This window comes from Mustela erminea, chromosome 19, assembly GCF_009829155.1.
Source record: "Mustela erminea isolate mMusErm1 chromosome 19, mMusErm1.Pri, whole genome shotgun sequence".
NCBI classification, from domain to species: Eukaryota; Metazoa; Chordata; class Mammalia; order Carnivora; family Mustelidae; genus Mustela; species Mustela erminea.
Genome location: NC_045632.1, coordinates 32,729,955 through 32,756,991, shown reverse-complemented (window position 1 = coordinate 32,756,991; position 27,037 = coordinate 32,729,955). Strand labels below are relative to the sequence as shown.

General features: G+C 48.3%; 1 long non-coding RNA gene across 1 annotated transcript; it reads left to right on the top strand.

The window, feature by feature from the left end:
• The first annotated feature begins 1,847 nt into the window (after positions 1-1,847).
• LOC116579961 lies at positions 1,848-4,280 on the top strand. The gene is made up of 2 exons (XR_004281480.1): positions 1,848-1,924; positions 4,135-4,280. It is a non-coding gene; the product is annotated as an uncharacterized LOC116579961 (long non-coding RNA).
• Positions 4,281-27,037: the final 22,757 nt, after the last annotated feature.

The following is a 27,037-nucleotide window of genomic DNA, read 5'->3' as shown; positions in this document are numbered from 1 at the left end:
GGGGTGCTAGGGAAGCCAGCCCAAGGTACAGGAACCTGGGCCAGAAGCTCCAGGGCTGTGGCCACTGCAGGCCCAGAGGGGTGACAGGACGGGGGGTGGGGGGGTCACAGGAAACCAACAGGAGAGAGAACTGCACAGAACAGGTGCCCAAAAACCTCTCTGGTGTTGGGGAGAGGAGGGACCCAGGAACGAATTCCCTGATCTTGTTCTCTTCCCTCCAGCCCTTAGCTGGGCTCCGCAGCCCAAAGCCAAGGTCACAGAGCTGGGGCCATGCATTCTGGGAAGGGGTGGCGCATAGGGGTGGGCGGTTGGAGCGCCTTCTGCAGGGGCAAACAGAACTCCCAACTCCGTCTTAGAATGTACTTCCTGGACTACCCAACTGACACACCCATCCCTCTTGGCCTGCACACTTCTTTTCTATCAGGTCTCAGCTCAAATGCTGCCTCCTCTATGAAGCCTTCCTGGACTGACCATCCCCCAGAAGGATACTACCCCCCACCCATGTTATTTCCTTCCTGGAAGTTACAATAGCCTTGAAGCAAAGGTGTTACTTTAATTTCTCATTTGTCTCTTGACTCCTGCACTGGAATAGGGTTTTTCACAAAGAAGGTACTATATGTGTCAAATAAACGGTTGAATTAATTAATTATTTTCCCCTAGATGTGGGGACATGGGAAAAAAGGTTCAGTAACCATGGGAGACAGTGATGGGGTGTCCCTGGAGTAAAAGTAGAGGCCAGAAGGAGCACATGAGGGCTCTGAACTGGGTTGTCTCGAAGTCATTTTGGATAACTCAAACCTCTGCGTCTTCTCTTGTGGTAGAAAGGCCAGGACTGAGTCCTGTGTTTTCCCTTCCTGCCACGTGGCGTGAGGTGAGGACAGACCACTTTAGACTTTAGGGAGTCTGAGGGCAGAGTTGTTCATTTGTGACCAAGAGCAGGAGAAAGTTAGGGTAGACATCAGGTAGAACTTCCCAACAGGAGGGAAAAAATGGAATGAGACCTTAAAGTGTCCACGAGGTAGACTGAGACAGTGGCCTCCTTAACTGGCCAAGGCAGAAGACAGCAAGATGTGTTTGACCTTTCGTGGACTAGTCGGGTGGACACAAAGGTCTTCAGATGGCTTAAAGATCCTGTCTGGGCAGGGACAGACAAATGGGCCTTTGGCTTCCTTCCTTGCGCCTCCCCCCCTTGCCTGTAGTCCCTTGGTTCTCTCCCTACCATGCCGACTTTGAGGTCTCTAAGTCCCTGAGTCATTGCCTCCTCTGGGGCTCCCTCCCTGCCCACCACCCCGTGGGAGGCCACGATAAGGCTTGAGATGAGGACCAAACCAGGCCCTGACCTATGCCTCCTTTAAAGGCTGAATAGCCGAACAAAAGGCTTAGGTCGATCAAGTCGAGTAGCACTGAGAAAGGGTCTGTGCTCTATTGCGCGCTCACCTATGTGACTAGTAGGTGACCTAGTCAGATACAGACGATTTGGCCGGGGTCAGAAGTTCTTGGCTGGTCCCTGCTGCCCTTGCATGGGCCATAGACTACACCACAGTAAGACGGTGCTGTGCTTACACAAACTATGTCTTGAGTGGCTTTGAAGTCAGTACATCTGGCGCTAGAAGGTCTGCTATTGGTGCTTGGGAAATAGGTGATGGGAAAGCTTGAAGGATTTTCTGTGCATGTTGCAAACTGTTTAGTAATCAGCCAAAAATAGATACTTTTCTTATGATTGTTTCTGTTAGCTGTATAATGCCTCACAGCCTTGAATAAAATGGGCACTGTTGGACACCCCCTTGGTGCTCCTCCTGCCCCCATCTCTTTGTCTTTTCATTTCTTTTCACCATCCTCTTACCCTGGTCGATTTGTCGCGCCGGCCATGACAAGTGGCGCCCAAACAGGGACTTGAGCACCTTCAGGAGGTGCACGCTTATAGGTAAGTAGTTACCAAAGCCAGGTAAGAGGAGCCCGGTTTTTCAGGGCCACAACAGGAGTAAAATAACATGGGGCAAGGTCCGTCAGCGCAACAAACTTTCTTTTTGACAGCATTGCAGGCCCTAATGAAAAAGCAGGGGTCCAAGGTGACTAAACGAACCTTGCAGCAGTTCTTTGAAACTGTTTCAGTGTTATGTCCGTGGTTCCCAAAGGAAGGAATTGTAAGTTTAGATGCATGGCAAAAAGTGGGGCAAAAGATTAAAAATCAATTAAAAATTAGGGGGTCATGTGCTTGCCCTAAAGGAACAATGAAAATTTGGGAGGATATTTGGGAGGTTTTAGATCCGCAACACTCTATAGATTTAATATCTATAGCCTCTCGGGATTCCCCCTGTGATTTGGTAGTAGATGAGCATGAGGATATAAATGAGCCCTGGGACACAGATATTCCTCCTCCCTCTCCTAAGTTAATCGCTGGTCTCACTGGTTCACAATCAGACCCTTTAAACGCCTCTGAGGATGGAGTGCCTTTGGGTAACAAATAGAATTAAATTATGAACATCTAGGCCTTAACCAAATAAAATAAAATACTAAACATTAAGTACTTGATATAGGTTTATGCTTTTGACTTCTTACTACAAAGAAACTAAGAATAAACATGTTTTATACTTAACTGTTTCATAATTTGCCTTCTAAAAAATTCTGTTGTAACTGTTCACAATTGGTTTATATTTTGTCTTCACTAAAGATTAAGATATTTCTAAGAGTGCAAAATTCTGCTAACTGTAAGGCTGGTGGAAATGAGGAAAGCAACCCTATATGTAGAAAGTAAGAAATATGTAAGAACGATTTAAGGAATGAGATCGCATTTTGTTAAAAGTAAAAGAAGGTAATTTTGTCTTAAATGAAAGGTTGTTTGGAAGAAAATGACTTGGGACAAAGCCTGAATACAAAAGCAAGTTGTAGAAGGTTTGTGAGGGGAAATCTTCAGGAAGGGAACTTTAGGCATGGTCAGGACAACATCTAAAGGATCCTCCTCCCTTTGTCTGCGGCATCATTCATGATGGGAGGGAAACCCAGTAAACCCACTCTCTTAAGACTACATGCTTAATAATAATAAAAGAAAAGACACTGATATAGAAAAGCTGGTTGTCTCTCTGTTTAGAAGGGCAAAGTTTTCTTAGGTTAATTAATCTGTTATGGTTTTCTCTTTGCCTGCCCAAAAAACCCAGTTTCTATGTTTTGTTTTATCAGATGTTTAACATCCCTAATTATATTTAGGTATGCATTTTAAAACTTTCTAAGGTTTTAACAATTGCCGACAAGATTTAAATTATAAATAAGATCTCTTTGACTCATAAGGCTTTCCCTTGGTATACTAAAATACTCAGTAAGTACTACTAAACCAATAATAAACCTTGGGTTACATTTGGATAAATGCTGTAACTACTCTAAGAGTTCTATACATTTCCTAAGTTTTAATATTTTGATAAAGTCATCACCTGATAAATTAACCATATCTATTCTGAGTTTTGTCATTTATAATTGTTTTAGTTCTCTTGTAAGATACATTCGCCTTAAAAAAAATTCATATGGGAAAAATTTCAGGACAAATACAGGTCTTTGATATGTTAAAATCCTGGGAACTAAAATGGGTAAAAATTTACAGAAGTAAGGGCTACTACATTCGGACTAAACCAGATTTAGTAACATAGAACTAAATAAACTAAAAGATTATAGTGTTGTGTCTCTTAATACTTTGTCTTATTTTAAACATTGTTGAGTCTCTAATGTTTGCTCTTCCAGACTAGGGATATTTTTTTTCTTAAGATGTCTGTAACTTACAAAATGTAAAAATATTTATTTACAAACAAATCAGAACATTCAGTGGACATCCCCTATAATTCACAAGGACAAGCCATTGTCAAAAAAGCTAATGATACCCTTAAATCTTACCTCAAAAAATTAAAAGAGGGGGAGATACTACAGGGAACAATGAAATACTCTCCTCATATGCATTTAATTTTAACTCTTTATGTTTTAAATTTTTTGAATGTCGATGATATAGGTCGCACAGCAGCTGAACGCTTTTGGCATCCAGACTTTTCTCCTCTTCCTTAGGCTAGGTGGAAAGACCCCCTGATGGGCACTTGGAAGGGTCCTGACCCTGTCCTCCGCAGAGGACGCGGTTTGGTTTGTGTTCTTCCACAGGATGAGGACACCGCACGCTGGATACCAGAGAGATGGTGCCGACTCCTCGCCCCTGCGGCAACGAATTGCAACACTGACCCTGAGTCAGAGAAATCAGCGGAGGAGAAGAAGACGTCTCCCCCTTACAGCCAGAGGGATGTTTCATGCAGAACTCTGGAAACTGATGGCTGCCCTGGGACCAGCTGGAGTGCAAATAGCCAGAAATGGTTATACTGCCACAAAAGACTTCAATCTGACTTTGCGGACCTATGTTCCTAGACCTTTTTTACTGGTAGCGGGCTCGGGATCAATAGTTCTCACCTCTTTCCAAGGGGGACGTCTATTGTATAATACCCATTGTGACCATTGTGTGTTAATAAATTGTCTACCTATGTCCCTGCTTTCGTCAGGCACAGGTCCCATGATAGTGTTTATAACTATACAACCTCCATATATGTTATTACCTGTGGAAGTAGAAGGACCTTGGTATGCTAATTATGGTTACCAGTTTGCCCTTAAAATGCAGTTGCAATCGAACGTTTTTTGGGTCTGTTGATAGCAAGAATAGCAGCACTAGTAACACTCTTTCTGGTTGTTTACTGGACTCCTCATTTTATTACTTGCTTTTGTTTTAATTTTTTTAAATTTTATTTATTTGACAGACAGAGATCACAAGTAGGCAGAGAGAGAGAGGAGGAAGCAGGCTCCCCGCTGAGCAGAGAGCCCGATGCGGGGCTCGATCCCAGGACCCTGGGATCATGACCTGGGCCAAAGGCAGAGGCTTTAACCCACTGAGCCACTCAGGCGCCCCACTTGCTTTTGTTTTAATATGGTACATTGTACAGATTCGTGCAGGACAACGACGACTGCACACTCAAGCACAAAATTCATATGCTTGATTTATTTAAAAAGAAAAGGGGAGATATGGGAGGCCACGATAAGGCTTGAGATGAGGACCAAACCACGCCAGACTTGCGCCTCCTTTAAAGGCTGAATAGCCGATCAAAAGGCTTAGGTCGATCAAGTCGAGTAGCACTGAGAAAGGGTCTGTGCTCTGTATTGCGCACTCACCTACGTGACTTCCCACACATTTGCTAGTCAGATAGAGATGATTTGGCCGGGGTCAGAAGTTCTTGGCTGGTCCCTGCTGCCCTTGCAGGGGCCATAGACTACATCACGGTAAGACGGTGCTGTGCTTGCACAAACTATGTCTTGAGTGGCTTTGAAGTCAGTACATCTGGCGCTAGAAGGTCTGCTATTGGTGCTTGGGAAATAGATAATGGGAAAGCTTGAAGGATTTTCTGTGCATGTTGCAAACTCTTTAGAAATCAGCTGAAAATAGATACTTTTCTTACGATTGTTTCTGTTAGCTGTATAATGCCTCACAGCCTTGAATACAATGGGCACTGTTGGACACCCCCTTGGTGCTCCTCCTGCCCCCATCTCTTTGTCTCTTAATTTCTTTTCACCATCCTCTTACTCTCATGTTCCTGGTCGATTTGTCGTGCGGGCCACGACACCCCCCTGGCTCTCCCCTGTGCCATTAGCACAGCCTCGGCCTTTGTCTTTGTCCAGATGTGTGGTCTCTGGCTGCCTGCTCAGCACTCTGCTCTGTTCTTGAGTTCACAGTGTGCTTAGCTTGGCTCGGGATAGGGCTTCTCCCTCCCGTGTGGCACAGGCCAGGCCTGAGGAGCCTCGAGTCCCCTCGAGGTGCGGGAGCCACTTGGCAGTTTCTATCTGAAAGTGGAAAGTGGAAGTTTCTATCTGAGAGTGGAAGTTTCTATCTGAGAGTGGAAAGGGAAGCAGGAGACACAGACTTGGGGACACTCGTTGAGACCCCCAGATCTAGCTTTACCTGAAACCAATCTTGCCTTGGATTTTTCCATTTGATGAGTCCTTTTAGACTTAATCCAATTTGAGTAGCATTTCTGTTATTCGTACCTTAAATCGTCCTGGGTGATGCATGTGGTACCTGGGAAGGGTCTGCCACCAGCCTGCTAATGCAGGCAGGATCCTGCCGGGGGCTGGGGGTGGGGTGGGGTTCACATCCTCAGTGGATGAGACTATGCGGATTATGGACTTGATGGTGCTGGTCTGTCCGCCTGATTCTTTATTTACACCTCACGAGGGCATCAGCAAGGAAGGGGCCCCATTCCTGCCATTGCTTGAGCAGGCAAAGAGAAGCACAGAATACCAGGAGGTAGTAAGCTCCCTGTGCTTGGAGGCATTCAAGAAGTCTGGGGATCTTGGTGTCAGGGAGGCCGCGGAGAGGACTCCTGTAATCTGTCCTCTGCAATGGGTAGGCTGATGTGCTGCTTGCATCCGCCTTGGACCAGAGGACCTGTGCCGCCAGCTGCTGATATGCTGGGAGCCAGCGGTCAACACTTTGGGAACTGGCTTAGCAGAAGTTCATTACCCCATCCTTGCCCTCCCAAGGCCATGTCCTCCTCCTGGAACAGCAGTCATGACTGGTTGATGCTCGATCATATAGCCTCCATCCCCATGCCCCAGCCGGATGCCTCATACACCCAACATCAGCACCAGGACACCCCCGGGGCTCTCTGACACCAGACCCCTTGCCCCCAACCACGACTCTACCCGGCCACCCTGGAGAGATGGGGGAAACTGAGGCACAGAGAAAGATTTGCTTAGGTCACATGATAAGGGAAAGAAAAGCGGCAACCCCGGGGGGCTCACTTTGAACAGGGAACTGTGGCAGGCACCTTCTCATAGGTGGCTACACTCAGTCCTCCCAGTGAACCTGTGACTGGGCTGTGAATAGGAGGGAAAGGGAGCCCAGGGAAGTTAGGAAACTTGACTTGAGGACACACAGCACTGGAACCTGAGTCTATTGACTCTTTCCCCTGTAGTAGCAGCTGCCTCCCTAGCCACTGGGTCCTCTATCAGCCGGCTCCCCACCCCACTGGCTTCCACCCCCTTCCAGCACCTCTGCAGCCGAACACCGGCCTCTCCACCTCTCTCAGCCCAATGGTTTCCCCTTTGCTCAGGGGTGTTCCCTCAAGGCCCTCCCTTTGCTAGTCCCTGACTCTCTCCTACTTTGGAGCCTGCTCTGAACTCACCCCCAGAAGCCCTCCTTGGTTCAGAGCTCTTGCTCTGCAACGACACTTGAGGGTTGCCCACGGCTTTCTGACTGTGATTAACCCCGTGGAGCCTCATTCCCCTTCTGTGTCCAGTAATCATAACAGCCGCCTCTCAGGGCTATGGGGAAGGATCTGTTAGTGTGTATTAAACACTTAACACAGTGCCTGGCCTGCATGCAGTAGGCACTTAATAATGAAATGATCACTACCTAATTGTTTTCCACGGGGCTCACCAAGCAGGCCTGTGTGCATGTGTGCGTATCTGTTTAAGTGATCAGGTCTTTGTTGAGCACCTACTGAATGCAAAGCCTTTGCCCTGGGAAGAACTGCAGAGATTATTGGCGGATGGGACACTGATCTGATCGGGACAGGGGTCAAATCCATCACTCTGAAATAAACAGACGAGTTTATTTATTATCAGGGCTCCTCCCTGCGGCTAAAACCCACCTTAGCAGGGAAGGGTGTGTGTGTGTCTCCCTCCTGCATCTCATTCTGTAAGGCAAGGGAAGCCTTTTCTCCCCGCGGCACACAGTGCGGCTCCTTCTGTAAGCAGCCTACGCCATCTGGTGGCCACTCTTGGGAAAGCAGCCACAGAGCTCTGCGCGGCTTGGGTCGGACCATTTCTCTGGGCTCGTTGCTCCATCTAGTGTCATTAAGGCGCAATTATAATCTCTTGGTTTCAACTTGAAAATCGTGGGAGGCTGTTCCTGGAAATGTTCCGGGATTCCTCTTGAGAGCTACTGAATCAGAATTTTGGGGTAGGAGGGACGCTTCCTTGAGGACCTTTTGACGACATTCCAGGTTATTATAATTCTGGTAAAGGTGAAGTTGGAGAAGCATGCCTTTAAAGGGACTTCCGTGGAAGTCCTCTTTTTTTTTTTTTGTAGCCTCTCCCGGCTTGTTCAGCAATAAAATCGTCACCCAGTTCACATCTGGGATTCTCATTTCCAAGATGAGGAAACTGAGGCACAATCAGTGAGCACCTACCCAGGCAATCTGATGTGGAGCCCATCCTCCTAGCCAGCCTATACCCAGTGTCCCAGCATGGACGAAGTTTGGCTTCTGCACCCTGAATGCCATCACGGTCTCCTCTCTGGGCCTCCTTGGCCTGGCTGCCCATCCCTTGTCTGGGTCTCCTTGTTCCTATTTGCTTATTTACATGGTAAAGGCTTAATGACTAACTACAGTCACTGCTTTCATGGTGCCTGCATTCTAGTGGAAGGAGACAGGCAACACAAAGCAGACATGGCCACAGATAAAGTGATTTGGGCTGGTGGGAAGATATTTGGACGATGGTCTCGAGATGATCTGATGGGGAAATCTTGAGAAGGGGTGGTGGGGTGGGAGACTTTGAGGGGAACAGACTTTAGATCTGAGTTCCAAGAAAGAAAGAAAGAAACAGAACCAGACATGTACAGAACAGATGGAAGAGTGTTCTAGGTAGAGAACATGCCAAGTGCAAAGGCCCTGTGGTAGGAGCAAGCTTCTTGTATTTGAGGAACAAAAAGCAGGGCACTGGGGCTGCTGCAAAGCGAGTGAAAGGCACAACGGACATTTGTGGGTTTGATCACCAAACACGTGTCCCCTCTTCCTCTGGGGGAATTATGTCCTTCCCACTGAGGACTGTTGCTGAGACGGTAAACTGGGGCACTTGCCTTCGCTCTTCAGCAGCCAAGTGAGTCCTTGACGCCTTCTTGAGCCAGATCCTTCCTCTGGCTACCCTATAGCTGGGCTGTGATCTAGGCTCAGCCAATGAGATGCCCATGAGATCTTGAGTGACAGAAAAATATAGAGAATTCTGGCAGCCCAAGCATGCTGGCTGTGGGGCCTCATGGACTGGTATCCCCATCTTGACCCCTGCTTCGCTTGTGAGCCTCTTGCTTGGTGTTACCCCCAATGACCCCCATTGCCCTTAAGTTAGTCAGGATATCTTCCTGTTGCTTGCACCCCAATGGCTGGAAGGGTTCATTGTGGAAATAAAGGTAGATGAAGTTGGGTGGGGGGGTTGTGGGGCCAGATGATGCTGTTTGGCTGAGCTAAGGAGTTGGATTGTGCCCTGAGGGCAATGGGAACCCGGGGATGCCTCTGTCACACCTTTCTGAGATCCCAGGACTCGGGGTTGTTGGTCCCTTACCTTCAGGGATGGCCTTATTCCACCAGCCCCCACCCAGAATGTCCCCCTTCCTCACCCAAGCCCAGGCCTGTACCCCACTCTATGCCTAGCAAGCAATTGCCTTCAGCAGGTGCCCAGGCAAAGGACAAGAAGCCCATGGCTTTGAGATGATTTGTCTATTTCCTGTGCCTGTGTGGTCTCAGAGAAACACCTCTAAGACTTCATCCCCACCACACGCCCCAGGGGAAGAAGAGCAAAGTGAGAAGGAGAGGGGAATGGACAATCGGGACATCCTACATACTGTGGGGCCCCGGGTGAGGGCTGGGGAGAAGGCTAGGGAGACTGAGGGTCAGCCGGAGTCCCCAAGGGCCTCTTGTCCTTGAATTCCGAAGCATCAGGAACCAATCACGGTACCTAACAGCCAGCTGGTGACCCCAATCCTTCTGTCCCAGCAACAAGCCCTGGCTATTGTTTTTCTAAGAATCCAGAAAATCCCTCTGCTGTAAGTACCACCCCGACCTCCCCCTCCCCCAGGTTAGCCACAGATGCCACTTGGCTCCCCTCTGCTCCCCAGGGCTTCAGCTCCCTCCGTCCCCTTAGCTTGACTTCAGTCCCCTGTCCTCCCCGCCACAGCCCAGAGACCCACAGACCCATCCAGGCTCCTGGAGCCCCAACTGGGATGCCCAAGTCAGTCTCCAAGTCTGGAACTTTCTCCAGGTGCTGTTCCAGCTCGTCAAACTCGCCTAGTCCTTGCTTCCCCGCTCGGTGACCAGCAGGAAGGGGTTGACAAGCCCCTTCCTTCACCTGGTGGAGGTTCGCTGGAGTACGTGCCTCTGGGCCAGACTCTGAGGAGGATTTATGGTGGGAATGCAGATGAGCAGCTACGAGGGAGACCTAGGAAAGGGATGGGGTGGGGGGTGTCCACCATGCACCTTGTAGGCGATGCCCGTCTCCCTGGGGAACCTTTGCGAGGCACGCCACCTGCAGCAAAGCAGAGTGGGAGAGAGAGAGGCCAGCCTCCTTGGACACCTTTAGGTTGCCCTTGATTCAGATTCCCAGAGGACCCCTCCATGCAACCCCTCTTTCCTTCAGAGGCACGACTGCCTCTCCCCCCACTCCTGCCCTAGAGCCTGTGGACACCCATGTGGGTGGCAGCTGGGCATCCCTCCTTGGTCACATGGTGTGGGGGGGTGACTGGGAGGTGATGAGGGACCCCCCAGGACAAGGCAGAAGCTGAAGAAGGGGGCTCCCAGGGCTTTAAGAGTTTCCGAAGGAGCAATCTCAGTCAAGGGAGGACATCAGGGAGGACTTCCCAGAGGAGGCATCACTGGAGTGGGGTCTTGAAAGCTGAAGAGGGGGAAGGAACCTTGGGCTGATCAAGTTCTGATGTATGTCACATGGCGCCTTAAACCATAGACCCTGGCTGGGGGTTGAGTGGGGCTTACCTCCCGCTAAGACCAGCCCTGACCTGCTGTGTCTGTCCGCGGCTGCTGGAGGGGCCTCTGCCCAGAGAGAGTATTTCCAATTCATGCAACAGCACGACCTTGGGGACAGAGAAAGATCTAGCTGTAGGATCTGGCTTGAGAGCCTGCCCGGAGCCCCTGGGCCTCACTGACCCAGGACGCAGGCCCTGCAGTAAGAACTTCGTAGGCCCACTGGAGGCTGGAGGGCGGCCTGCGGCCTGCCCGAGGGCTTGTTCGGTCCACAGAGTGTTCAAACAAGGTGGCACCCCAAAGGGAGAGATTTTAGATTCAAATGCTTGGGGCTCAGAGCCCTTGGGTGTCACAGCCCCAGCTATGGCCCTGGGGGCTGGGGCTGAGGGAGACATGGTGGCATTGGGGCCTGTGGTTGTGCATGAGTTGGGGGCACTGAGGGCTGAGGCCACAGCGGCCTTGGGGGTGGACCACGCCTCCTGTAGCAAGGACAGGGCGGGTGTGACAGGGTGTGACCTGTTCTTGGGCTTCCTCCCCTTCCCAGACCCCAGCAACTTAGAACAGAACCCTTTCGGATGTTTGGTGAGCCAGAAACGTTTACTGAGTCTCTGGTCCCTCGATGTGTGTGTGGGTGGCGGACTGGCGCCCAGAAGCCAGGCTCTGTTATGGCCGAGGAGACGTCCGTGAGCAGCTCCAGGGTTGGGGAGGAAGGTTCCAACCTGCGGTGGGAAGAGGGACCAAGTCACACTGTGCAAGGCACGAACCTACAAAAAGGGGGGACTATTTCTGCAATCCAGCTACCGCGTCTCTAGCTTCCGGTAACAAGTTGGGAGCTCCGGGTTCTCGGTGCACAGTGGATTGAACCCAAGGAGTGGCTGCCCTTTTGGATGGCGTGGGCTTTCTCTGGCTTCTACAGCCTTCCCAGGCCTATGTTACCCACCTGTAGGCGAAAGAGTTGCCTACGTCTTTCCCCAAGACCAGCTCATGTTCGTGAACCACCGATGGTTTCCCACTGTCTACAGGAGAAGGTCTAAGCCCCTTAGCTGGGTGCTAGAGGCCCTTTTTTGTGACTCTTCCAGGGTTACGTCCTGTCTCTGCCTCTCCTTCCTCCTTCCCTGCTTTTCCTTTTACCATAAGCCCTCCTCACACGTTTGCAAACACACGCCCCTTTCTTTGCACACTTCAGAATTTGTCTATTTCAGGATGCCTGCGTGGCTTGGTCGGTGGAGTGTCTGCCTTTGGCTCAGGTCATGACCCCAGGGTCCTGGGATCGAGTCCCACATTGGGCTCCTTGCTCAGCAGGGAGCCCGCTTCTCCTTCTGCTTGTGCTCTCTCTCTCTCTCAAATAAATAAATAAAATCTTTAAAAAAAAAAAAAAAAAAAAAAGAATTTGTCTACTGCATGGGGTGTTCCTTGCCCAGAGAAGCCTTCTCATCCTTCAGGTGTTGGCTGGATGTCATGGTCTCCAGAGTCCTGCCTGAACATCTTGGATCTCCCCAGCCCCCCACCACTCTCCCCGTCTTGACCCAGCACCACGAATCCCTCCTTCTCTTCCTGTATCCCAGAGCACTATACACACAGACCCTCAGCTTATACCACTGGCCACAACTCTCTTCCCTCCCCAGTGAGCCTGTGTCTCACCCGGGGCAGGGAACGGGGAGCTGTGCCGACCATGCAGAATTTGGCCCTTCTAATGCCTGCTCCCTAAACTCAGTTACCTTGGACTAGTTGCTCGATGATCTCTCTAAACCTCAGTTTTCCCCCACCTGTAAAATAAATTCACCAGATATCTACCGTGGGGGGTTGTTCCGAGAGGCTTAATTGAGATAACCCCTCAAATGTGCCTGGTATGCTGCCTGGAGTGTAGTAGATGCTCAGTAAATATTTTGCGGTTGGGAAGAAGCACAGCTCCGTCCCAGGCCCTTTGCAGCCTCTGCCACGTGCCTCCTGCCCCACCAATACCCCACCCCCATCCTCCCCACCAATACCCACAAAACCCTCTTCATTTCCTCCGTAACAACAGCCTTTCTGTTCTCTGACCCATGTCAACTTTGTAATCACTTTGCAAGGAGGGAGGGAGAGACACCGAAAAACATGCCCACAAAGGACTTGAAATTATTGCCATTCAGGGATCAGAAGACAAAGATTACTTGCCTGCTTCTGTCTCACAAACAAATTAACGGAGTGGCAGCTTTTGGTGCAAAATATGATTCTTGTCGAAAGGATTAGGCATGCTAAATCCAGCTAGAATATGCTGTGAGTGGTGTGTGTGTGTGTGTGTGTGTGTGAGTGTGTGTGCGCGTGTTCAAGCAAAGCCGTAATAATCATACATTTACAACTAATAAATGGGGTCCTTTAATTCCTCCCCAATAAGTCGTTGAAACATAATCTGTCATTTCAGACTTACAGAACATGACTTCTCATAATTATAATTCTCCAGCACACATTACTACTTATAATTAAATTCACTTTTTAAGAAATCCAGAACTTTTTTTGGGGGGGGGGGAGATTATCTGTTCATACGATGTCCTGGCAGTGAAATTAAAGTGTAATCTGTTGAATAAATGTGGTTCGCTCTTACAGAAGAAACATACCCACTCCTATCAATCAAAAGCTGGAAAGACAGATAAGATGAAGAAAATATACATTAGTTCTCAGCAACAGGCACATACGAGGGAGAGTGAACCTAAGCCTCTGTCCCCAGCTCTGCCTCTCCAAAAGCATGGCTGGCCCCATAAAAGGAGAGTGTTTGACACAGTGGAAAGAACACACACATTCAATTTCAGCCAAGTTACCCGCTGAAGAAGAGGCAGACCCACACATTTGGAAAAACACTTGAATAAAGATCCCAGGCTGGGCGATCGGAAAACACAGCCTGAAAGGCTCTAGCCCCCTGAATACGCGCAGGAGAATATGTGGCCCCCAGTCCCTGCTACACAGGAAAAGACAAGCAGATAAGGAGAGCAGGAACTTTGGACTCAGCAAACCAGGCACAGAGAAAGCAGGCGTCCGTGACCTAGCAGCAGCTTTCTGAGCTCTTCCTACAGAATAGCCCAGAAGCGGTGTTGCGGTTTTGCAACCCCAGACATATTTGAGCTGATGCATTATTAGACAGCCCAAGGTCAAGGCTGGTTGGGCTCCCTCCTTGTGCCTCAAGGGAAGTTAAATGCTTCCTTAAAGGTGGGACTTCAGGAATGACTGGAATCCTCCTCCTCTCCCTCGCCCTCAGTCAGTGCAACTGTCTTTCCAGGTAGAGATCGTGCTAAACAGGGATACTTTTCCCAAAGGGGCAGTCGAATGACAGTTAAGTATTTAGCATGATCTGGGTTCCTTTGACAGAGGTGTGAGGGACAAGAGAGGAACGGGCTTCAGGCAAGTCCCTTGTCTTCTCTGATCTTTAATTCCCCTTCAGCAAAATGGTATTCTCCCCCGCCCCACCCCAGTGAGCCAGTTCCCCTGCCAAGGACACACCTGCTCTGTGCAGTCTCTGTGCTGGGCACTGGGGTTGTAGAAGTGAGGTCCCTAGAAGTGGAGGTCCCTGCCCTCGAAAGGCACCATTGACATCAGGTGCGGGATAATTAGGGGGATAATTAGGACAGGCTTCTTCCCAAAGCCCTCACCTCAACCAAAAGGAAGGCCACCACCTACAGAGAAGGGCTTGCCTTACTCCTGCTATTAAGAACCCCACCCCTCCCCCTCCCCCACCATGCACAAGGACCCGCGGGGACATGGAAGTCATGATTCAGACATGCAAGCCTCTGAAGGACAGCTTGCCAGAGGGGATGTCAACAGAAAAGTGACCATCGGCTTGGAGCCTGAAGTGAGGTCATGAGCCAGACCAGGAACGGTCGCTCTGACAATGGAAAAGTCTTATAAAAGATTCTTCAGCTTGTGCTGTGAGAAAGAAAGGAAGGCATGAACCCAAGGTCATAGGCGACTTAGAAGTCAAGACAGGTATATCAAAAAAGTTTGCCTTTTAATTCCTGGTCTGTGCTTAAAACACACACAATATTATTTAAATACAATATCTGGCTACCTCCCTTTCTCAAGCCAAGACAGGATCAGAATGGGACTGGAGAGAAGACTGAATTTGTGGTTAGAATCATTTCTGTTTTATTGTATACACTTGAACTTGGAGGCATGGGTGACTGTTCACTGGAGGACGGATACATGGATGGATGGATGGGCACAGAGATTAAGGAAGGGACATCCCTGGGACCTAATAGCTCACTCCCAGGACAGAAAGTCGTCCACATGTGTTGCCTTTTGGTCATACGTTGATCCATGCAAAGATTTTAAATTCTGAATAATATTAACAAATATAAATATTATTTAAATATTTAATAAGTAGCCAATACAAAATCATGAGATTTCACATTTGCAAAATGCAGACTTCTGGATTTTTCCTTAAAAAACACTCAGAAGGTATAGTGATATCAGGTTAGCACTCCCACACGTAAACGTCTTGAAGCTGAGTAGGGACCCCTTTTGAGAGGACAGTGATTTCTAGCTCGTGGCCATCTCTACCCCTTCCTCCTCCCCTGCCCCTTCTCTACAGCCTCCCTTATGTCACCATAGATATCTGCATTTTCAATTCCTGAGTTAAAAAAAAAAAATCCCCATGTCCCTCTTGTTTCTCTCAGTTCACTGACGCTGCACCCAGCTGGTCTGAGGCTGATGTTTTCTCTTATTCCCCCCCACCTTTCCAGCCCACCCTTATTCTGCAGCTCTGACCTCTGCACCCAAGTAAGGCTACTCCATGCTTTCCACGCGGGGCAGCTCAAGATCCAGGAAAGCCTCAAGCAGAATCTGCGGGCCACCTCCCTCTGGTCTCCCCGGGGGGATGGGAACGCCTGGACCAGGGCTCCCCCATGGCAGAATACAAGGGTGGGTTGAGTACCTGTACTGAGTGACCAAGCTAGCAGGCTCGAAGGAAGGAGTGGCCAGCCAGAAGGAAGTTAAAAGGGAATGATTTCTGAGAATGTCCCCTATGCACTTTTGTATTTCATTGACATTTTAATTAAGACTGGAGCACTCTTCAGGGAGCTCTGCTCTGAAGTTGAAATCACTTTAATATGCTGCCCTCGCATAAAGCTAGAGATGGGATGAATGGAAGCCTGGGGTTCTCATATGTTTCCTGGTACTTAGCGATTCTTTTTCACGATGCATTATGATGTTAAGACGGTTTATGAGTTTCTATTGGCTGAGTGCATCCATATCAAATTATAATTTTACCCAGTGGATTTTGCTCTAAGAAGATTAAAGGGTGCCCAGGTCTTCCCCTGTGGGAGGGAGGTCCCAGGATCACCTCGAGCTCAAGGAAATTTCCAGGAGTTTGTTACCTTCTCACCTACTGGTGAGAAGGTAATTGTCTGGTTATGTCTACAGAGTCACAAACTTAGCAGCATGTTCCAGAAGCCGTCCTAGCTAGGGGTGAATCCTCGTGTCCTGGGAATTGACGCTGACAGGAGAACCTCCTCAATCTTTGCGCTGCAAGTTTTTGTTTATAGAGCTGTGTACTTATATGTCTTGTTTTGGTGTTCAAATTTTTCCACTTCGTGGCTGAAACCTGCACACAAGCAGAGGTTCACGGTGAGAAGTATTCCCACCATGCTTTTATAGATGGCATGGGTCAGTGTAGTTCTCTGGTGGGTGCCTGCTCACAGCCCTGGTTCCTTATCAGAATTATTACACCTGTATCGCCTACCTTGTGTGCAAGATGGCTCCCACGAGCCCGGGAGTGATCTTGGCCTTGTGGAATAATTGCGTAGCCTCCAGACAATGAGTTAAATGTAGAATGCTGAAATATTCCAAGGTTTGGGAATTTCAAAGAAGTGGGGAAGGGGGCATGACTTACTGAATAAATGTCTTTGGAATAACTAAACAGTCATCACGGAAAAAAAAAATATATCTATATATATCTATATATATATCTATATATATAAAATTAGACCCCTACCTCACAACTTATATCCAAATAAATTCCAGATGAATCCATGTTTGTAGACATTCAGTAATGCATAAATGGATTGGAAGGAAATATGCGGGAACTTTAAAAACAATCTCCTACAAGGCTTTGGAGCAGGCTCTGTCGAGCAGCCTGGGATTGGAGCATTGGTGTGGCAAAAGGAGTCCTGAACTGAGACATCTGGGTCAGAGTCTTGGCTTTGCCAGCACCTTGATGGCTGATTGGCCAGGTGTTTCCTCCCTTAGTTTTGATACCCTTTCTGCTGAAATGGGAGGGCTGTCGTCCCTTCAGCATGAAAAAAGAGGTCACCATGGTAACAGGCATCTGTGGTTTTGCCTCCAGCCCTGGCCTCCATTTAGAATTCCCTACTCTCAAGTTTGGGCAGGTTGGGCCAAGAGGAATCCATCCCCAGATCCAGGTGAACGTGTGACCTTGGGCATTGATTGGTTTCATGATGGACAAGTGACTCCATCAGAGCCATGGTGATGCCCAATGGCTGTTGTTTAGATTTCGGGACAGAAGTATGTGCTGTTTTTCATGGGGCCCAACCTCAGAAACGTGTAGCTGGCTCTGTTGGCAGCCATTTTGTCACCATGAGGGATGCATCTGCTTGAGGTTGGGGCCTCAAGTGAAAGTGAAGAAGGGCGTTAGGAGAAACTGAGTCCTAGGGACCTTGTCAGAGTACCTCGATCCACCCCTGTACTCTTCCATTGCATAAACTAGTAAATGGATCGTTACCACCATTATTTGCCGAACCCTATCTGACTTGGGTTTTCACTTAGAGCTGAGTGACTCATGCCACAATCATCAGGCATCTCTCAGCTCAGGAATCCCAAAGGTTCATGGCTCCTGCAAGCCTCTCTAAGGTGAGCGGAGCCAGCTGTAGGAAACTGGGTCACAGGACATCCACCGTGGATGCCCCTCTTTGCCAGAAGCCAGTGTGGTGAGGGCCTGCCAGCCGCGGTGCCCCATGGGGAGAAGGAAGTGGTAACCGGTCCTGTGATACAGAGATATCAAAGAGTTTGAATGTGTCCCGTTGCTCCAGAGCCCCACTCAGGGATGTCCGGGAACAGATGGCAGATGCGTTGTATAATCTTTTCAAACCTGCACATTTCTGAAGGGCTTATCATCCCTCCAGTAGCTCAACTGGTGGAGAACCTCCTGCCAAGCACTTTCCAGGCTCTTAGCATCATCATGAGAGCCCTGGATGGGGCTGCTTCTGTCCCCTTTCAAATGAGGGGGACAGGGGCTCCAACTACTCTGTGTCTTGCCCAAGGCCACACTCCCTTAGGAAGTGCTGGGACCGGTCACTTCCCCTTGGAGCTTCTCCAGACCACCATCTGTGGGTCAGTCAGCAGAGATGACTGGACCTTGGGACCCTCAGCCCGGTCCAGGTGAGGAAGAAGGGAGGGAAAGGAGAGAAATAAGAGAACAAGAGACGGGGAAGGCAACAACTAGAGGACACGGAGCCTGTTAAAGTGAGGGGCTTTCAGATTACTTGGTTCCATGTTCTTGCTTTCTCATGGGGAAAGGGGGGAAGGTTCCAAGTCCAGCCCCCAGGGTTGGATTGGAAGAGAGAACCATCACAGTGGTTTTAGGGAATGGATTCTGGAAGCTAGTAGTTAACTCTGGGCTTTGCCATTTCACAATTCCCACCCTCTGCAACCCTCATTAACTTGTGTTGCCAGAGGAAAGGGAACTGCCTGATGCCTTGGTGGGGTGGTGAGTGGGGGTGGGGGGGCTGTCTCAGCTCTCTCTCTCCCACTTCCAGAACAACCCATCCCCCATGGAGGGAGCTTTCCATCGCTCTTGCCCTCTTTGGACTTCGGGAATTAAAAACCCAGCCCCCACTGCTGCGTAGCCACACTGGAACCCGGAGGAGTGTTAAAATTCAGCTGGAGAGGCACCTAGTGCTACAGAAGCCTAGATGAAGGGGAAGGATTTCAGGCAAGAGGGAAAAATAAAATAAAGAGGCAAGACTTAAAATGTCCTGTGAAATGGAGAGCCCTCGGCACACATGTCTGCAGGAGATGACTCAAGTCCTTTATAAAGGGGTGAGTTTTGTGTGAGCACAGATGCATTTTGTTTTCCTGGGAGGAATCAGTGATTAAATTATCAGAAACCAAGCTAAAAACCAGGCTGCTTGCATATTTCCCACACCTCCCCAGTGTCTCCGGCATACGAGGTGCCAGCTCTATCTTGGAAGCTTTAGTTTAAATGTCCAACACATCTTATTAATGAAAGTAATAAGCTGTTGTTTATTATATGTCATAATGGGGAATACGACTATTTAATATAAATCTGACATTTAAATTCCACTTAGTTCTGCAATGTGGACGATATCAAGGCATCACTCTTTACCCCAGAGTAAAAACTCCCTGGGTCTGCATTTTAAAGCATTGAAGTTTTCAAAGTAATCAGGTTCTTTTTTTTTTTTTTTTTCCAGAGGAACCAAATTGTGAAGACATCTGTTCTGTTATTAATTTCACATAAGTCTTAAGCTCCTCAAGGCCAGAAATGAGGCTTCATTCACGTCGAATTAATGAAACATGATTGTAAGTCCCTTGCATGGAAATGTTGTCACACAATTCTGAGCTGCTTACAGGCACTGTGTAAGCTCGGAATCTGCCAGGGGACAGCCATGTGAAATCCGCCCTCCCCTCCCCCTGCCACCCGAAAACAATATCTGAAAATATCACAACACTAACTATATCCTGAAAGATTAATAGCAGATGAACCTTTCTGGGAAATGAATCAGACTTTCTCGGGAAAGGATACCAATAGTCCGGGTAAAAGCAGATTGCACAATGTCCGAGGCTTTGGATACAGTTTAATAACTGTGTAGCCCGCCCTGCACCTCGCGGGGGGGGGAGGGGCTAAGGGGGTGAGGAAGTGGGGAGGTGAGGAGTTGGGGGGGTGGAGGGGGTCCTGGTCTATCTGACAGAGGTGTCCCTTGGGAGGACGCTGGAGACAGAGGTTCGAAACGGGAAAGCTGGACCAGCTGAGGCATGATACACGTGTCCCGCTGTGTGGGAGAATATGGGCGCGCGTGCGCGTGCATGTGTGTGAATTTGTAGGTGAATGAGGGTGCGTGTGTGAGGGGATGATGCACGTGTGTGTGTGCATGGATAGGAGTGCGAGGTTGTGTGCGTGTGAGTGTGAAAATGTGTGTCGCGAATGTGTGTGCATTTGTGTGAGTGTCGGTGTGTGTGATTTTGTGCATGTGTGTGAAGTTGCATGAGTGTGTGTGTGTGTGTGTGTGTGCATTTGGTGTAGGTATGTGTGATTGTATATGTGGAATCTGTCTGTATGTCTGCATGAACTTGTGTATGCACATGTCTGTGGTCTTGGTGTTCGTGAGTCCGCATGTGTGTGAAAGATGTGTGAGCATGTGAACATGTGCCTACACGCACAAACACACAAACACGCAAACACACACACACAGACACGGGAAACCTCTCAGGACAGACCCGAATCAGTCCATTGGAGACGGCTCTTCCGTAGCTCAGCACAATCTGAGGCCCGTTTGAGCTCTTCTTGAAAGGAACTCGCTTCTGGGGTTTTGCTTGTGTGGGGCACGTTTTTTTTGTCAAATAACCGAATTTGCCAGCAGAAAGATTGTCTGGAGGGAGGTCTGGAAAGGGGAGCCTGAGATTTCTTAATCAAACTTCCAAGTGTTATTTTTGGTCTTCCTCCGAGCTGGGACCCAAAAAGGCATTTGCATATGATATTTACATCTCGAATCTTCAGAGTCTCATTAGCTTTGATATTTATTTATTTATTTATCTGCAAAAAGGAATTTAAATCAAACGGAGAGGCACAAAAGCAAAAGCTTTGAATGCAGTGCAAAATTAATTAAAACAGGCAGTCGATGGGTAGAGCACAATACAATAGAACTCAGAGAGAAGACAATGAAACTAATTAGATTCTGATGGGAAAACCTCTCTGCGTTTAGTGATCACCCATTGGTAATTAATAAGTCACAAATATTGGTATTAGAAGAAATCGCCAGAATTTTAATCCCCCCAGTTTTCTAGAAGTTTCCTTCCTTTTCCTTAGATGCCGATCTTCCAAACCAACCAAGTTATTGGAAGGGGTTGTGTTTCCTTGGTTGTAGAGAAAATATCAACCAGTTGATCCCAGCAACTGGTTAGGTCTCGACAACTGTCCCCCAAATAACACACAGGTGGGCTGACTTTCACTGACAGAGAAGGACACATCCAAATGCAAGGGACATTGATCTCCAACAGTTAGAGCTCTCACCCAAGTGGGAGAACCAGTTTATGAACAGATACGGTCCTGGCTATACTTTTGCCTCTGGACATTTCGAGGCTTTGTTTTACCATTGATGCTTTGTAGATCCGTGAAAAACATTTCTGTCCACCCAGTTGAAAAATCCTTGGCCAACAAAATAAGAGAGGCTTTTAGCTCTGTTTAGCATAAGACAGCATCAAGGGGTCCAGCTTTCTAGTCGGAGTTCTTTTGAATGAAATGATCAGTTAGTATTTATGCATTTTGTCTTCTGTATCATGCAACGGCCGAAACAGACAACTGTCACAGTGGGACAATTTCATGCATAACCAGCCTGTCACAAAGTTTTCAAGTTGGTCACATGTGTCTTTCAGCTTCTTTAGAATCTCCTTCCTACCACCCCCTCTCCCTGTCTGCCCAGCACTCAAGTGTCTCAGGATAACCCTGGGTCATTGCAGGCTTGAACAGAGGGAGCTTTGAGAAACACCTTGATACACCTGTTTGATTTTAAAAGATGCATAAAATACTAATGGTGGAATTTCAAGTTTTGTGGCCGTTGGATGAAAGGGACGTTTTTGAGCAAAACATCTTTCTGACGATTCCTTAAAACTATTCTCCTCCAATGTATAGAGCCATGTTTAAGTAAGTCAGTAAATGAAGCCAGATCTCAGTTTTCTACTGTGTTAAAGGGAAGGAATGGAACTAGAACTGGAATGATCTTTACGATTTGTTAAAATTGATGTGATTTGCGATTCTAGCACACACATCATATATATGTGTCTATATATGTATATATGTGTGTGTATGTACATTCATATACACGGAGAGAGAAAACTTTGTTATGTGCAAAGGAAACAAGAAAAACAAGCTTTTCCTTTTTGTTTTGTTTTGGTTTTTTTTTTAAAGATTTTATTTATTTATTTGACAGAGATTGCAAGTAGGCAGAGAGGCAGGCAGAGAGAGAGAGAGAGAGAGAGGAGGAAGCAGGCTCCCCACTGAGCAGAGAGTCCGATTCAGGGCTCGATCCCAGAATGCTGGGATCATGACTTGAGCCAAAGGCAGAGGCTTTAACCCACTGAGCCACCCAGGCACCCCAAGGCTCTTCCTTTTAAGTAGAATATGGATTCATTCTTCCACCACGTGTGTGTGTGTGTGTGTGTGTGAGAGAGAGAGAGAGAGAGAGAGAGAGGTATCTTTGGGCCAGGTCCTGAAACACATAGTTCATCCACATCATTTCATTTAACCCTTACACTTCCAAGAGGGGTTTTCCTTATAGGAGTGATAGTCAGCCTGCATAGCGGTCCCTAAATCATGACACCTGCCCATCAGAAGAGACACCTGGCCGAGCCCCGGATGATCTGTCTGTGCCAGATGCTCACTGACTAGGAGAAGGGCTGGAGCTCGGCGGAGGTAGGGATGGAAGGCTGTTTAACAACTGGCCTGGGAAGTGCTCTCCTTTTTAAACAACCAGTACAAGGCGGTCGCCCTGGATATTGGCGAATATCGGCCCTGAATTTCAGTCTCCCCATGCTGCAGAGGACAAACGTGAGGATCTGGGGGGCCAGGGAACCGTCTCAAGGTCAACCCTCTAGGCAGCGACTGCCCTGGATTGGGAGCCACTTTGAGCCTTTAAGACTCCCAGGTTCACATTCTTAACCACTGTGCTGACTGTGAAGATCTCTCTAAGCTGACCTCAATATGTCCCAGGCTGGCCTAGCGTTTCTTTATAAGGAGAGGCTCCCGAATCCTGTTAGAGGGGTGGTAGAGCTGCCTGATTTAGTAAATACAGGACACTCCATTAACTCTAAATTTCAGGAAAACAATGATCATGTTTTTGTATATTTTTAGCACATTGCAAAGGACACACTTACACTAAAGAAACCTATTCATTGGGGTGCCTGGGTGGCTCAGTGGTTGAGCGTCTGCCTTTGGCTCAGGTCATGATCCCAGGGTCCTGGGTTCGAGTCCCACATTGGTCTCTCTGCTCTGTGGGAAGCCTGCTTTTCCCTCTCCCACTCCCCCTGCTTGTGTTTCCTCTTTCACTGTGTCTCTGTCAAATTAATAAAATCCTAAAAAAAAAAAAAAAAGAAAAAGAAACCTATTCATTATTCACCTGAAATTCAGATGTCACTGGACATCTTGGATTTTATCTGGCAGCTCTAGGTGCTGGGGGTGAGGGGTGGTCACAGGGATGCTGAGATATGTCAGGCTGCAGAAACATTTTCTTTTCTAGAAACTTCCTCCTCCAAAGCCCACGGGTCTCGTCCACAGTCATCGCATGCACTATACCTTCTTGATTCTAAAGTCAAAGCGCCGGAGTAGGGATCATTTAAGCCAAAGCCCTACGTCTCTTGGCCCTCTCTCCCTCTGCCCTCTCTCCACTGGAGAAAGTAGGACCCCAGCCCCGTGGCTTGGCTCTGAAGCTGGGAACACGGTTCGCGGGGCGTGTCCTCCTCTCCGAAGCACATGGAAACTATTCCCTTCCAGAAGGCCTTCATGGTTTTTCAGCTACAGCTATAATTTCTGTGGTACCCCCACCCTAGCTCAGATGGTATTTATTAGAACACATTGCTTTTGACAAGAAAACGGCATCTTAATTAAAGGTTGGCCATCCAAAGCCTGTTTGCAGATGAGAAAAATGAAACGATGCTATGAAGCAGGCAGTGTGCCTCCTCTGTTGGTGGGATCACTGCCGTCTATACTCGGGGTAGGGTCTCCTCCGTTTCAGGCACCCCCGGCTCATCCGAGTGCGGAGTGCATCTCGGGGGGACAAATAGAAATGAGCCACGAGGCTTAAGAGGAAGGGTTTTCAGAGCAAGGATGATGGGCTTGTCCTGGATCTGAATCGCTCCCTTTCTTAGGCCACCCGGAGGGCGGGTGGGGGCTTAAGAAAGGTTGTTTGGGGTTCAGAGACCAGCCCACTGTCCATGCCAGTTTCTGGGGTCAGGTGGAATTGGGGAGACTCTGGCTCAGCCCCACCCTAGATAGAGCCAAGACTGAAATAAGCTTTCAGAGAGGAGCTCAGTGGGTTGAGATTTGAACTGTTGATTTCTGCTCAGGTCATGCCCTCGGTCAGCATCCTGGGATCAAGCTCTGCATGGGGCGCCCCGCTCAGTGTGGATGGAGTCCGCGTCTCCCTCTCCCTCTGCTCCTGCACGTTCTCTCTAAAATGAACAAATAGGGGCACCTGGGTGGCTCAGTGGGTTGGGCCTCAGGTCATGATCCCAGGGTTCTGGGATCGAGCCCCGCATCGGGCTCTCTGCTCAGCAGGTAGCCTGCTTCCCGCTCTCTCTCTGCCTGCCTCTCTACCTACTTGTGATCTCTGTTTGTCAAATATATAAATAAATAAAATCTTTAAAGTGGACAAATAAATCTTTAAAAAATAAATAGCCAGTGGAGAACAAAAAAAATGCCCATTCTTGGGTGGGACTCATTAACTTGGCTCTCATGGGGCAGAAAACCCCTGAAAGGCCCATGAGAAGGATTCAGGAAGTGGATGAGGTTACATGGGGGAAATTTATGCACACACACACCTGCACACACCCATGGGCACACACACATTTTGGGGGGTGTGAATTTCTGTCTGAAAGTTAGCATTTCCTTCAGTCTCAAAGGAAAGTTCCTTCGGATAACAAACCACAAATATATCGGCCCTATCGGCCTTCCGACTTGTACGTCTTTGTCACTTGTCGATATCACAGATATTTCATGCCATGTGATAGTTCTTACGGGATATCTTGAAAGAGACTCATTACTATCCTGAAATAACTATGAGACCCACTTCTATATCACGTTATGTAAAGGTTGATAAACGCACAGGAATTACTGTATCTTTTAAGATTATTCACACAACGGTCATTCCCTTGAATTTATTTTCTTTGTAGTCCTTTTATTTTTTGTATCCTTGGGAAACTGTTACTCTGTAATAAAACATGAGAATGTGATGTTGAATGACATGAGCCAGGCATAAAAGGGCAAATACTGGGTGCCCGGGTGGCTAAGTGGGTTAAGCCTCTGCCTTCAGCTTGGGTCATGATCTCAGGGTCCGGGGATTGAGTCCCACATCGGGCTCCCTGCTCAGCGGGGAGCCTGCTTCTCCCTCTCCCTCTGTCTGCTGCTCCTCGTGCTCGCTCTCTCTGTTTCTCAAAAAAATAAATAAATAAATCGTAGAAAGAAACATTAAAAAAAAAAAAAAAAAGACAGGTACTGTGTGATTCCACTCAGATGAGGTACCAAGAGTCAAATTCATAGAGGAAAACAGCAGGGTGGTGCTGGGGCTGGGGAGGAGGGGCGAGGGAGGTATTATCTAATGGGAACAGAGTTTCAGCTTGGGAAGATGAAAGAAGTCCTAGAGATGGATGGTGGTCGCGGTTTACCACATTGTGTACCTAATGCCACTAACCCTATGCTTAAAAATGGCTAGAATGGTACATTTTACATTATGTATATTTTATCACAATTTTTTTTAAATCTGTGGTAACAATACAGATTTTTTTCCCTGTCACATTTTTAAAAAGATAAACCCTATAAAGGGGGTTCCTTGGCCTCACTGGAGGGCTGCATGTCCCAAACTAGGCTGAGACTACCCCCCCCCACCCCCATTCTGCAGGGGTTGTCCTGCCTCAAGCCTGTATGCTCTTCCAAGCCTGCTTGGTCCGAGGAATATTCCTTCTTCAGGGTCCAGCTCAAACTGGCGCTGTCCCCGTGGCTTCTGCTCTGTTCCCAGGGCTCACCTGAGGGCACAGTCTTCACATCTCTCCAGCAAGCTCCTAGGATCCCAGCGGGACCTCGCCCAGGGCCTCGCTCTCCGCCTCGGGGGAGGGTTAACTTGGCAAGCATCGGAGGAGTGTGGTTAAGCCATGTTAGTGCCACACCGAGACTTCCCCTTGGTGCGACGGAGAAACTCGAGTGAATATTAGTTACTTAATGCTTTGTCCACGCATCACTCACCTAATCTCAGAGTAATGTTCCCACACTTGGTGAGACTCTCTCTCTCTAATCTTAGCGATTCTATAATCCCTGTGACGTTGATGTCATCGGGAACAGCATTTTGTGATGAGGAACCGAGGCTCAGAAAGGTGAATCTGCCTGACCCCAGAGATCTTCTGCACCCAACATCTTTCTGCCATGCAGTTTCTCAGTGGAAGCCCAGGGCTGCGTTATAGAAAGATCACGTCTCATTGGCGAACCTGGCTTTGAACCCAGCAGAGAAAAATGAGGGACCCAGCAAGCAAGGATTGTCTGATCCTCAGAATGGGAAAGGCCATCCAACTTGTCCCACCTGTTTTACAGGATCTCGGAGCCCACTGGGCTGCGTCTTAGTGTCCTGGTGCCAGACTGAGTATCTTCCGGTTTCTTCTTCAGCCTGAGTCCTGGTGATGGAGGGATCGGGGAGGGCGTCTGGGCTTGGAACCCATCCGGCTTCTCAGGATTTGTGGCATCTCTTGAACTGACACCGAAAAACAGCAATTGTAATCACGCTGATAGCCAAGCCCCCTTCCCCCCCCCCCCACAATGTGGATTATCTTGGTTATTCCAGAACTTCCTTCCCTTGTGGATCCCTTTATAAATTTGGCCATATCTGAGTGTCATAAAAACTTATTGACTTAGTGATTTTTTCCCCCTTTCAATGGACGTGCTTTTCAGAATTACCCATCTATTTATCTACAGAGCAAAGTCCATGTCGCTGCTGTCAATAGACTTGTAGTTAGGAACCATGCAAATCCCTTCAATTAAAAGAAACTGTTTCTTAAATTCTACCTTCTCTTGGCAGCCTGGAACAGACTGGAGGCTGAAGTGTACTCTCTCTTTGGTAAAACACGAAGGAAACAACAAAAATACTCAAGCCTGTGTTGGGTGTTGAAGACACACTACCTTCAAACAGAGACTTTTGTGATGTAACTAGGAAGGTTCAAAGACATAATGGGGGCTCCTGGGGGGCTCAGTCCGGTTAAGCTTCCAAGCATCCGACTCTTGCTTTCAGCTCAGGGTTGTGAGATCAGGCCCTGCACCAGGCTCCTCGCTGGGCTCAGTGAGCCAGAGTCCCTCAAGCCTCAAG